Raw genomic sequence first — 12,108 nt, forward strand, 5'->3', positions numbered from 1 at the left:
AAAATGTCCATTTTCCTCTGAGTTCCTCCCTGTGCTTGTATAAAATATTGCCTTGTCTTCTTTCTGACAGTCCTGACAGTGAAAGATGATGCAGCAAAAGTCTATGGTCTATGTGCTCGTGTGTGTATGTGTGTCTGTGCATAGTGCTTGCAAATCCTATGGGATAAGAGCTGCCATATAAATGTGAATATAAATCATAGTCTTCTTTGAACTGATGACCTTTTGCTGCTGTCTTTTTTGACAAGATAAGCAGCATGAATGGCAATTCTCAGATTGAAATGCTGTGATAAATCCTGCTCTTTGCTAATTTTTCAAAATCTAGGCTATCTTCACATATTTAAGGACTTATTGTTGAGGTTTTTCTTCAAAGTGGAAAAGAAATAAAAGACAAAGTTTAGGATAGGATAAACTTTCAAAGCAGCTCTAAACTTGTGGCTTTGATTTGCAGTTTCAGAAATGAAATATGTAATTCTGACTGTAACTCTTGCTGAAAGGCAACAAAATTGAGCTATTTTTTATTTCTTGGACCTACCTTTCCTCCCCCCACCCCCCACTGGCTGTTTTCCACAGTCCAAAAGTCCATTATCCACGCAAAACATCTGCTGATTTCTTTGGAACTTTGTGCACTCTCAAACATTGCCTCAAAGATTGTGTTTTTCAGTGTCTGGAATTACATTTCTAACCCAATGCTTTACGTGAGCCACACATAAGCCAGCTCTTGCTTGTCTGTGAAATGTCACAACACTTTATTCAAATACTAAATAAATTTTCACATCTAACAACTCTGTATGCAAAGAATTTGTATTACCATGCTCCCTTCTCTAAGACAGAGACACAAGTTAGTATTTCATATAAGTTAACTGATTCTTGCTTTTAAACTTCTCTTTTCACTGACATAAATAATATTTACACTACAATTGCCTGAACTTGAAACATATGTCATTTGAAATTTTGGACACCGTCAAATCTCACAGATGTCAGTGCAACATTAAAGAAACTGGAATGAACTGGCTCTGCTAATACTTGCACTAGCAATTTTAGTTTACAGATTCAGCAGTGTTAAGATCGTGTTAAAAAGAAAGGTGCCTCCAATCTTCTCAGCAGTTGGTCAAATTGTCACTAAAGTTGGTGCTGTTTCTACTTTATTTTGTGAGCTGATTCACTATATTTCTTCCTGACTCCTTTCTTTTTGGTCCATGGCTTTACTGGACCTGAACCAGTGACTCCCACTCGTTGAGAACAGAGAGTTCCCTATAGTCATTAGTGGTATGGAAATTTGCCATCTCCATTGTATGCCACTAGCTTGGCAAGCTGATTTGATGACACAAGCTGTTCCAAATATAATCCATCTAGTTGTCTTTCCCCAGAGGGAAACATCACTTTTATTAGAGGTCAAAAACAATAGATGCCACTGGGATCACAGGACCTTTTTTTTGCATTGCCAAAAAAACTAGGAGTGCCAAGAGTTAAAGTGTTTCTCAGGAAAGTGATTGTCACCGTGGTTATGCATGGAAGACAATATTTTAGCTTTTGACCTTTTCATTCAAACTTTGAATTTTAGTAATTATAATCCTGAGTGCTTACAAGGGAATGTGAATCCTATCAAAGAATGAATATTGCATAGGACAATTAATACCTAATTAATCAAGATTTATCAAAGAACTATCTTTTATGTCTTTCTATACTCTATTCTTAAGAAGCAAATGCAGTGAATACAACACATATTTATTGCAACCTGGCAAAGAGAATAAGTCAGGCTGGTCTACAACAAAGTTTAACAGAAATTCAGAAATGCCAAACTTGCAAGAAAACTGTATTGTTTCAGTGGCACCTCTTTCATGTTGCAAAGTTAAGGAAAGCTCAGAAAACCTTAGCTAAAAGTGGGGGAGTTAACAGTCATTGTGTTGTCTAAAATAGTTTTAATTAGCCTGAGGCAAATGATATTATCACCTTTTAAAATGTTGTAAAATTCTGGCATTTACATAAGAACACACAGAACTGGTCCTTTCTCTCTGTCACCAGGCAGGATATGAAGTGTAAAACTCAAAGAAAGGTACAAGAATAAACCAAGTCCATAAGAATGCCTACCCAGAACTGTGTCCCAAATTCCATAATTTCTGCAGTTTAGACTTTAAGCTGTCTGCACATTATAGATACTCATCTTTCCTTATTTATTCATCTGTCTTGTTTTTGGTGTCTCAGCTAGGTGAGAATCACTTTCTCACCATTCCTATGAGTTTCCTTATAAAGAAAGAGAAGGAAAAAGGTATATTATTTTTTAAATTCTTTCTGTGAACTTTCTTGCCATCTTGGCTTTTGTGGGTTTATTTCAGTGGAATTATCCTTGGAAGTCATGAACAGAATCCTTCTCACCACAACGATCATGTTTAAATCTGAGCCAGCTGGTGTCCAGGATGGGCACCTTCAGGAGGCAATTCAACTCATCTGTTGGTTTCAGACATTGACTTTAGGATAAGACCACTCAAGTCCTAGTATAGTCATTTCCCTCTTTGGGTTCTGAAGAGAGTTCTTTGGGTTCTGAAGAGAACTCAAGATATACAGAATGTATATATATGTGTGTGTTTATGTGTGTGTGTGTGCACGTGTGCATGTATATAATTATTTAGGCATATGGAAAGCCAAAGAACAAGCATCTGTATTTGGAGAGAAGAGTCCTGTGCAATGAGCATATCAAAGCAGAATGGTTCTTGAGTTCAGAATGGTTCTTGAATTCTGTGCTGTCTAAACAGTTTGAAACCTTTGGTTGCTTTTTCTTTTCCTTGTTTTGTTTGTTTGTTTGTTTGTTTGCTTGCTTGCTTTTTTTTGTTGTTGTTTTTTTTTTAATTTTATTTCTGCAATTAAACAAGAATCTCACTTTCTCACAGAAATTTTCGCATTTTTGTAAGAGTCAAAATTAGAGTATTTTAACTAGAAACTAAGGAAAAATAAATCTGTTTCATCAGAGGTAGAATTTCCTTCAATTTATTTCTGTTTCTTACAGACCCATTATAACTAAAGCCTCTATATGGCTTTCTCAAGGGCAGAACAGAAGAGAACATTGAAGTCTTCCCTGAACAGGCAGTAGAAACTCATCTCAAAGAATTAGCAAGTTCTAACAGCTAATTGTAGATTTTACATGTGAACATGCAAAGTAGCTCTGAGCCCTACACGTTGATCTTTGCATTCCTACTGTGCTCAGATATCCTTCAGGTACTCATACAGAAAGATCAGTTCTATTTTTAAATTTTATTTTAGTTGCACAGAGTTTAAATCCTTGTATCTTGTGTAAACAGTGATCTTGAGTGTAAGATTTTCTCCACTGTGCTCCTTACTGTTTCTGCACACTGAGGAGAGAGCTTTATTTGCCTCAGCAAAAACTCCTGTTCTGTTTTACATGGTATGAGGTCACTAAAAATCACAACCGGAAGCTTTATAAGTTTTGCGCAGAGATTGCCACCATCTGCACGGCACTAAGGTCTTACTTCAAGAATAACTACTGAGTGGTATGTTGCAGTTCTATTTGCAGTAACCCAGAAATAAATCCTGATGCACCTAAGTCATAAATATTTAATACTTTTAATCTTATCTCTTAAAAGTATTTTTAATTAAAAACTGTGACATTTTTCTTTTTCCTCCTTGTAGAAACCTGTAGAGGGCAGGAGTTACGATAATGCAGTGTAAAAACCTTATCTTTGGCATTTTCAGAGCAGCAACATATATTGCTAATTGCAGTAGAATATTTTTAGAACATCTTAAATCTGTTCTTATTTTGTAATATTCCCTGGAGAAATATAACAGAGGAAGAGGTAAAAAGTAAGTTGTAGTTCTAAATGAAGGGTTCTTTAGCTCTTCCATAGATCTGTTACCATTAGAGGCCAAGACCTTTAATATATGACTGCATATTTTAAAGCAATATGCAGTCATCTGCAGATCTTGTCTAAGAAGCAGTCAAAATGATTTTGTAGATGGTATCAGATTTTAATTTTTAAGGAGGTTTCAAACTGCTGCCATAATTTTTTTCATATTTATACCAGCAGGCAACTCTATAACTGAGACAGATTTTATTAAATTCATTCTATGTTTAACAAAATATAAAGCAACTGAAAATAACAGCAAAAACTCTAGCTCTTTCAATGCCAGATGCTAACAGACTATTTTTCTTCCCAAAAATGATTGTGTCAAAATGAAAAAGAAATGGGACTATGTGAAAACCTCTGTTTATATGTTAAGAATTTTTGTTGCAATATGAAGACACTTCAAACTGTAAAATCATAAGGAATAATAAGAGATCTATTTTTTGCCTCACTCTGTTCCTTTCTCATTGATGGGAAAGCCAATAGTAGATCAAATTAGCTTTGTACAATTTTTTGATAGATAAATCATGTCTTTGGGACTATTCTTCCAGGTAATATCAGCATTTTCAAGGATCCACATGCCTTCTGTTGGCAGCAGATGTTGCACAAAGAACCTTATGAACATATTTTTGGGCTGCTTTGCAATGCAGACTGAGGGGGCTTCAGGCTACAAATCAATGGGTGAAATACTCTTCCTTTTTGTTATTCCTTTTTTTGCTCTAATGCAGCATAACTTCACTAAATGAGGTCTTTGTACTGATCTTGATATAGCTCATATATGAAGGTGATCACTCAAACACAATAAAGATCTATGTATTTGATTGCTTTGGGTTGTTGTTGTTTCTTTTCTCTTTGCTTTCCATGAAAAAGTAATTTTTTTCAAAAAAAATCATCAATATTTTTATGGATATTCTGAATTCTTTTTCCTTCCCCCTACATCTATTTCTCTCTCTCTCTTTTTTCCCTACTTTGATTTTGAATTATTAACTAGAACACAAATGCCTCCTCTACTTCTGAAATGCATTATTAAAATAAAAAAGGCATCTGTTCCAATGATGTTCCTATTCACCAGGCTGTGATTGACTTGAAACAGTTTCCCCAGAGTAAAGCATAGCTTGATTTCTGGATTTAAGCTCTCTTGCTTGTGATAGAAATACTTGCAAAAGAATTGCAGTGCTTAAATCTTACTATTTCTGCAAATGCTTTATGTATAACCTGAGGTTCTTTCCTCATTGTAGGATAGAAATGCGGTACATAATGCTTTTTCAAATACAGGCAACAAGAATTAGGGCAAAATACTGCTGCAGCATAACACAGCAGGAACCACGGAACAGTATCACAGATAGATACAAAAAAAACTTGTTTAATTATCAAGTATTCACTGCAGTCTAATAAATTATTACTGTAAGTTATTGTAGTTTTATAAATATCCAAGTGAATTCCAAAATTCCAGGAATGGGATTAGGACTTCTTATGACAATTGCTGTAAAGATGTGTAATAAATGTTCGTCTCATCTTCAAAATCTCCTGAGGGCAATTCATCCCATGTACTACAAACACTTATCTGTCACAAAACTCCTTTTGTTGCACTCCAGAGGTGCTTGATCTTCTCTGTCAACTTTGCAGAGAAACCCTTTGACTAGGTTGCAAACACTTTTATAATTAAAATCAGGTGAGATGAGTCCCACGTGAAATAAATGCAGATAAATGGGCCGTATTTAAATCAAAATATTATGTGCCTAATTAAGCTTTAAAGTCTATGATGGAGTTTACTATCAAACTGGTGGTGAATAATTCAAGTCATCTACTCTCCCAATGGAGGCAAGAGAAGTGTTATAACTGGAAAGTGTATGACAGATGCCAATTGTGGGCTTTTTAAATAGGGACCAATGTTAAATATGTTTTCTCAGTGTTACGTAAAAGGCCAAAAATACCTCATTAATGCAATAATCTTAGGATGTTGAATGAAGTTTTCAGTCACACTGCATTTTCAAGTTAGAAACAGGTAGTCACAAAGGTTAATCTGGCCTCACATCTTCCTTAGTCTCCCCCTATAGTCAGTGGAATGAAATAGGATCCTCCAGAGACTATTACTGAGATGTTGATTTAGGTGCCTGCTCTAAATTGCGCTCTTCATTAACTGCAGCAGAAGCTTGCAACAGATTAGTCTCACTCAGCTAATGTCAATCTTTTGTATACCTGTTGCAGAAAAGGCAGGACAGAGCCTTCATTTTAGATGGGGAGCTACACAATGTTGTCATTGTTTCCTGTCAAGTGCACAGAAATCCACATTTCGCTGGACACTGATAATTAAGGTGTCTACAGTTCTCCCAGCTCTCCATTCCTTTTTCACGAGAAATATGCATCTTGTTATACCTGCTATACTTGTTCAGCACATGCACCTTCATAGGTAAAATGCCCCAGATCTAGCCCATGTTGATGACTGTACTTTTTGCAGGCTAATGGTAATGTCAATCTCTCCCTGTAGAGTGTCCTGGAAAATCTATATTCTGCCCAAAGATCCATAAGCAGAAAAACATTATTCTCTTGCTTTGGCTTCAGGAGATGCCCAATGATGTAAGAGCAGTGTTTTGACAATGACAATAATGCAGTTGACATGGCAGAAGGAAGGTGTACCATCCAGGGGACCCAGACAAACTCAAGAAATGGGCCCATGAGAACCTCATAACGTTAAACAAAGCCAGGTGCAGAGTGTTGCACCTGAGCCAGGGCAATCTCAGACATGAGTACAGATTGGGAGAAGAATACATTGAGAGGAGCCCTGCAGAGAAGGACTAGGAGGTTCCTGTCCTCCAGGATGAAAAACTGGACATGAGCCAACAGCATGTGCTCACAGCCCAGAAAACCAACTGTGTCCTGGGCTGCATCAAAAAAGGCATGGCCAGCATGTTAAAGGAGGTGATTCCCTTCCTCTACTCTGCTCTCTGCACTCCACCTGAGTGCTGTGTCAGTTCTGGGATCCTCAGCAAAAGAAGAATGTGGACCCGTTGGAGTGTGTCCAGAAGATGATCTGAGGACTGGAGTACCTCTCTTATGAAGACAGGCTGAGAGAGTTGGGGTTGTGCAGCCTGGAAAAGAGAAGGCTCTGGGAAGAACTCATTGTAATCCTCCAGTACTTAAAGGGGGCTTATAAAAAAGAGGTAGTACGACTCTTTAAAGAGGCAGATAGTGCTAGTTCAAGGGGGAGTGGTTTTAAACTAAAAAAACCAAGATTTAGATTAGAAGCTAGGACTACATTCTTTACTGTAAGGATAGTAAGGCAATGGAGCAAGTTGCCCTGAGAAGTTTTAGATGTTCTATTTCTGGAAATGTTCAAGATCATAACGGATGGGGCTTTGAGCAACCTGATCTAGAGGGTGACATCCTTGGCCATGCCAGGGTTTTAGAACTAGATGATCTTTAAGGTCCCTTCCAACCCAAACCATTCTATGATTCTATGAATAAATATGCTCTTGTTTGCAATGTTAGCTTACGCAAGAAGATTCTATTGAAGATGCAGCTTTTAACATTATTTATAGGTAGCTTAGAGTTCAACAGATGATATCTGTGAAGAAATGGTGAATAATTTTTCTTCTGGAAATACTTCTACTACTATAGTAGTTTACTTCTACTATAAGAAAGAAAATCTGTGTCATACATGTGATCTACATGAACCCCAGACTATTTTTTCCCATTTTCATGTAGTTTAGCTGGAAAGAAATTTCTATTGTCTGCCACCTCTGATTTCCCTGTCAGCATTCAAGGTCCAGGGTCTTTGCATGGTATAAAGCTATGAAGTTCAACTAAATGGCCTTTCCTCAGTTTTTTTCAGTTTAGAATTCCAATTTGGAAATATAACATCTAAGCATTCCCATGTTATAAGGTTTTGCAAATTTACAGACTATAGATAGAAATCTTTCTGAAATTGTTTTTCTCAGTGAACTCTAGTCATTCCTTTCCAGGGCTCACTGATAGCTACAACTTCAATGAGGAGGGGGGCTTGATCACCTCTTAGCACTTTTACCCAGTAAATATTCCACTTCAGCCCATACAAAGGCTTTCAGCATTGTTAGGGAAAGAAAAGAATTGATGTGTACCTTTCTATACAAGATGAAGTATGTAAGAGAATGAAGAATTGATGGGAATTTGGCTATGGATCTTGTAGTTTGCCAGCATTCATGTTCAGCTGAGGCAGAAGGAGGAATGATCTTTTCCAGAGAACCTACTGGTCAAAACTCTTGCCACATACCAGCTTGCACCCAAGTGTGAGCTTCAGGCAACATTTCTGAGTAAAATTTCTGAGCAAAATATTGCTCATTAATCCAGCAGGATTGATGCCTTAGAGAAGACCATTAGTGGTAAGCATAAATTATTGCAGGAACACTGTGCTAAAAGTATATTAAGTAGCAAAAATAAAGGGTCAAAACTAAAAAATGGTCTCAAAACTATATTTCCGTATGAAACCTTAACTGAGTTCTAATGTGAATGTTCATTATGAAGCCATCATTACTGACACATTCATCTACTCTTTCACATAAAGACAATAGCTTATCAGGCTGCTTTTCCTACAAATTTGCTTTCTGTATGTAGCATCTTGAAATCATGCACACTGTTTCTCTACCTTGCTGTTTCTCTGCCTTACTGACAAGGTAATTTAACTGCATCAGAAGCTTCCATAAATAACAATTGTAACTAGGTTACCACACTATGGCCCATTTATCCTCTTTAGCAGAGCAATCCAATAAGCCAGAAGAACTCAAAAATTTCCTTACCATTTCTAAACATGCACAGTTATTGATTTTTTTAAATGGGCAGGAACTGGAAGAAGAAAATTAAGGAATTGAGCTATGAAAACTATTTAGTTTAGAACATTAAAAAACTTGAAGAATCCTAATTTATCTCTGATTCTTTTGGCGCATACTAATGATCCTTTTTTTTTTCCATAGTTTCAGGAGATGATAACAGAAATTAGAGATCAAACTTTGAAGTTTCCCTTTGCCTTTGGTGGATTTTGAACTAGGCCCAGAGCCCACATATAGCTATTCTAATAAAAGTCTATTTTTCGCTTCATTCTTGCTCAAATAACCTTTCCTACACCAGTATTCTTGCATTTTGCAACTGATGATATCAAAAAGTTTAAGTGAGTTTAGGAGAAATTAGATCTTTCCTTCTCCTCTCACTCTCAATAAGACTTCTGAAACAGAGAATAAGAATGAATTAAATGAAATGAGAGACCTGATCCTTTTTTGTGAAAACCAAAATTACTCTAAACTGCTACACCCATATATTTTGTACTGTAAAACTGGAATCCATCATCTGAACTTAGGCAACTAGGTGCACTTGTCTGGATAGCTCCTTCTATAATCATATAATCACTGGAAATACAGAAGTACATTTAGCGTACAGTCTGTCTGTTTGATACAGAGATGTTAGGAGAAGATGAATCATGCCCTCAAAGTAGCTATTTCTTTTCACTGACTTATAAAGAAAACCTAAAGTAGCTACTGAGGATGGAGATACCTACATCTTATCAATTAATTCTTACTCTGAGTGTCATTCTTGATTCTATCCAACAGAACATATGATTTCAGAAGAATAGGATCAATATTTTGAAGGAAATGAAATAAAGTAGTGTACAACATCCCACTCCACCCAAGAATATAATTCTTAGAAGATGTTAAAACCCATATCCAAACTTTCAGATAGCACATATGCTTACATTTTGTCTCAGGTGTTTGCAAACTTAACTAGGTTTATTGCTTCACAGATGAAGATCATAGAACCATAGAATCATGGAATGGTTTGAGTTGGAAGGAACCTTAAAGATCATCTAGTTCCAACTCCCTTGCCATGTGCAGGGACATATTCCACTAGAACAGGTTGCTCAGAGCCCCAACCAACTTAGCTTTGAACACTCCCAGGGATGGGACATCCACCCCTTCTCTTGGCAACCTGTTCACTTTATCTTCTATCTTAAAACGTAATTTTTAGCACCTATTCTAAGTAATTTAAGAATTATATTCTTTCTTTCTTTATGATTACTCTGGGTCAAAAATGTTTCACTTCTTTTTTTTAAATGGCTTTTTCTGTCACTGATTAAAATGTATCACTTGGAAAGTAAGCATCCCGGGATAGCTGTACCACTTCTAACTTACCACTGTAAACGTTCTTCTAATTAATTAAATTAATGAAGTTAGTCACTACTGGAACTGCAACACATGTGTCCAGTTATACCAGGCTATATGTCATTAGGAATGGTCCTAATCATTTGTGGTAGCCACAATTCTGCCTCAGCTTGCCCTGACACGAGATCATTCAAAACTCAGGCTAGTTCTGAGCCATTTTCCATCCTAATCAACATTTCTCATGGATCAGCACAGCCTTTTGATGCCCAGGAACTAGCTGCTTTTTTTAAATGGCCTGAATTGATTCAAAACAAATAGAATCATAGAATCATATAATCATAGAATCATCCAGGTTGGAAAAGATGTCAGAGATCATCAAGTCCAACCCTTGATCCAACACTGCTGTAGTTACTAGACCATGGCACTAAGTGCCACATCCAGTCTCATCTTAAAAACCTCCAGGGATGGAGAATCCACCACTTCCCTGGGCAGCCCTTCCAATGCCTGATTACCCTCCCTGTAAAGAATTTCTTCCTAATATCTAACCTAAACCTCCTCTGGCAGAGTTTAAGAACATGACTTCTTGTCTTACTGATAGCTGCTTGGGAGAAGAGACTAATCCCCACCTGGCTACAACCTCCTTTCAGGGAGTTGTAGAGAGTGATGAGGTCTCCCCTGAGCCTTGTCTTCTCCAGGCTGAACAGCCCCAGCTCCCTCAGTCTCTCCTCATAGGACTTGTGATCGAGTCCCTTCGCCAGCCTCATTGCTCTTCTCTGGACCTGCTCCAGCACCTCAATATCCTTCCTGAGCTGAGGGGTCCAGAACTGGACACAGTGCTCCAGGTGTGGCCTTACCAGTGCTGAGTAATAACTTTGGGAAGACTGTAAAAGTAGTTATTTATGTATTATCCAGTCACTGCTCATGGTACAGATACTACAGGCTCCCAGCTCAATCAGAGTACATCGCAGCCCATGTTAATAAGAGATATGTAATTTAAAGTTCCCACTGTACTGGTCACTCCCTCTGATACAAGTCTCCCTTTCAGAGCCTTGATGACATTTGGAAAGAACCCTGTATTTAAATATGTAAACAACTAAACCAGAAAAACAAACAAACAAAAAAAAACCAAACAGGGACAAATGATACATATGGCATAACTCATGAGCTAGACAAAATGACAAATGGATTTTAGAAGGGTACCCAAAAGCGACTTATAGTATCACAGAATTTCCACATGGGCAGGAAAAGAGACTTTTTCTGCCCGCAAAGAGACAGCCAGGAGTGAGCAAGCTCTTTTCCAAAGCCATTAGTGGGATGGCTGGTGTCCAGTAATAAACCCTGCTGAAAGGTAGGCTTATTAGATTGGAAATAGCCCATGGTAGTGTAACTCTGTCACCTCCAATGTACAGCTACTGCCTATCTCATCAGCTCAGGGAGGGCTGAGGTGTGCACATCTGGAGGAATCCGTCTGCTCAGAAGCACTTTTAGATCAGTTGTATCTCATCTAACCTTAGACCTTAGAGACAGCTGTGCTAGAAGTGTAACTGCTTTAGAGTCCCTCTACAGCCAGTGGGGCAGAGGTATGTTTATGAGAGGGTGGTTCAGTTCCCTACCATCTGAAACATCCCATGAAAGAGCTTTATTCTTTCCATAGGCACAAATGCTGTTCAAGATGATGAGATGTTCAACTGTGTTACAACAGGGTTCTGGGCAAATGAGTTATATCCATGACACTGGCAATCAAAGGATGCAAAACAATCAGCCTACCAAAACCCACAGTCATCCACTAGGGATTAAATAATTTTAAATAACTAAAATTTAAAATTGTTATTTAGATTTTAAGACTTTTGAATTGTGTAAATCAAAAAAGTGGAAAGTCCTGGAAAAAATGGATTTGTAAGTGAAAAATAGAAATATTTTGGAAATATCAAAAATATTTCTTTAAAATTTTTGTCTTGTTGGGCCTTATGATATGATAAAATTCACAACATATTCAGATGTTGTTAAATTTTGTGTCACCAAAATTTTGCAACCAAAATTTTGCAAGAGAAAAACCAGTGTACCCTTCTCTGCATATCCTGGAACTCCAGGAAACTGAGCTAAAATCTCCCCCCCCATTTGTCCCCAAA

Source organism: Pipra filicauda, unplaced genomic scaffold, assembly GCF_003945595.2.
Source record: "Pipra filicauda isolate LSUMZ 115617 unplaced genomic scaffold, ASM394559v2 scaffold141_size4267151_pilon, whole genome shotgun sequence".
In the NCBI taxonomy this organism is placed as follows: Eukaryota; Metazoa; Chordata; class Aves; order Passeriformes; family Pipridae; genus Pipra; species Pipra filicauda.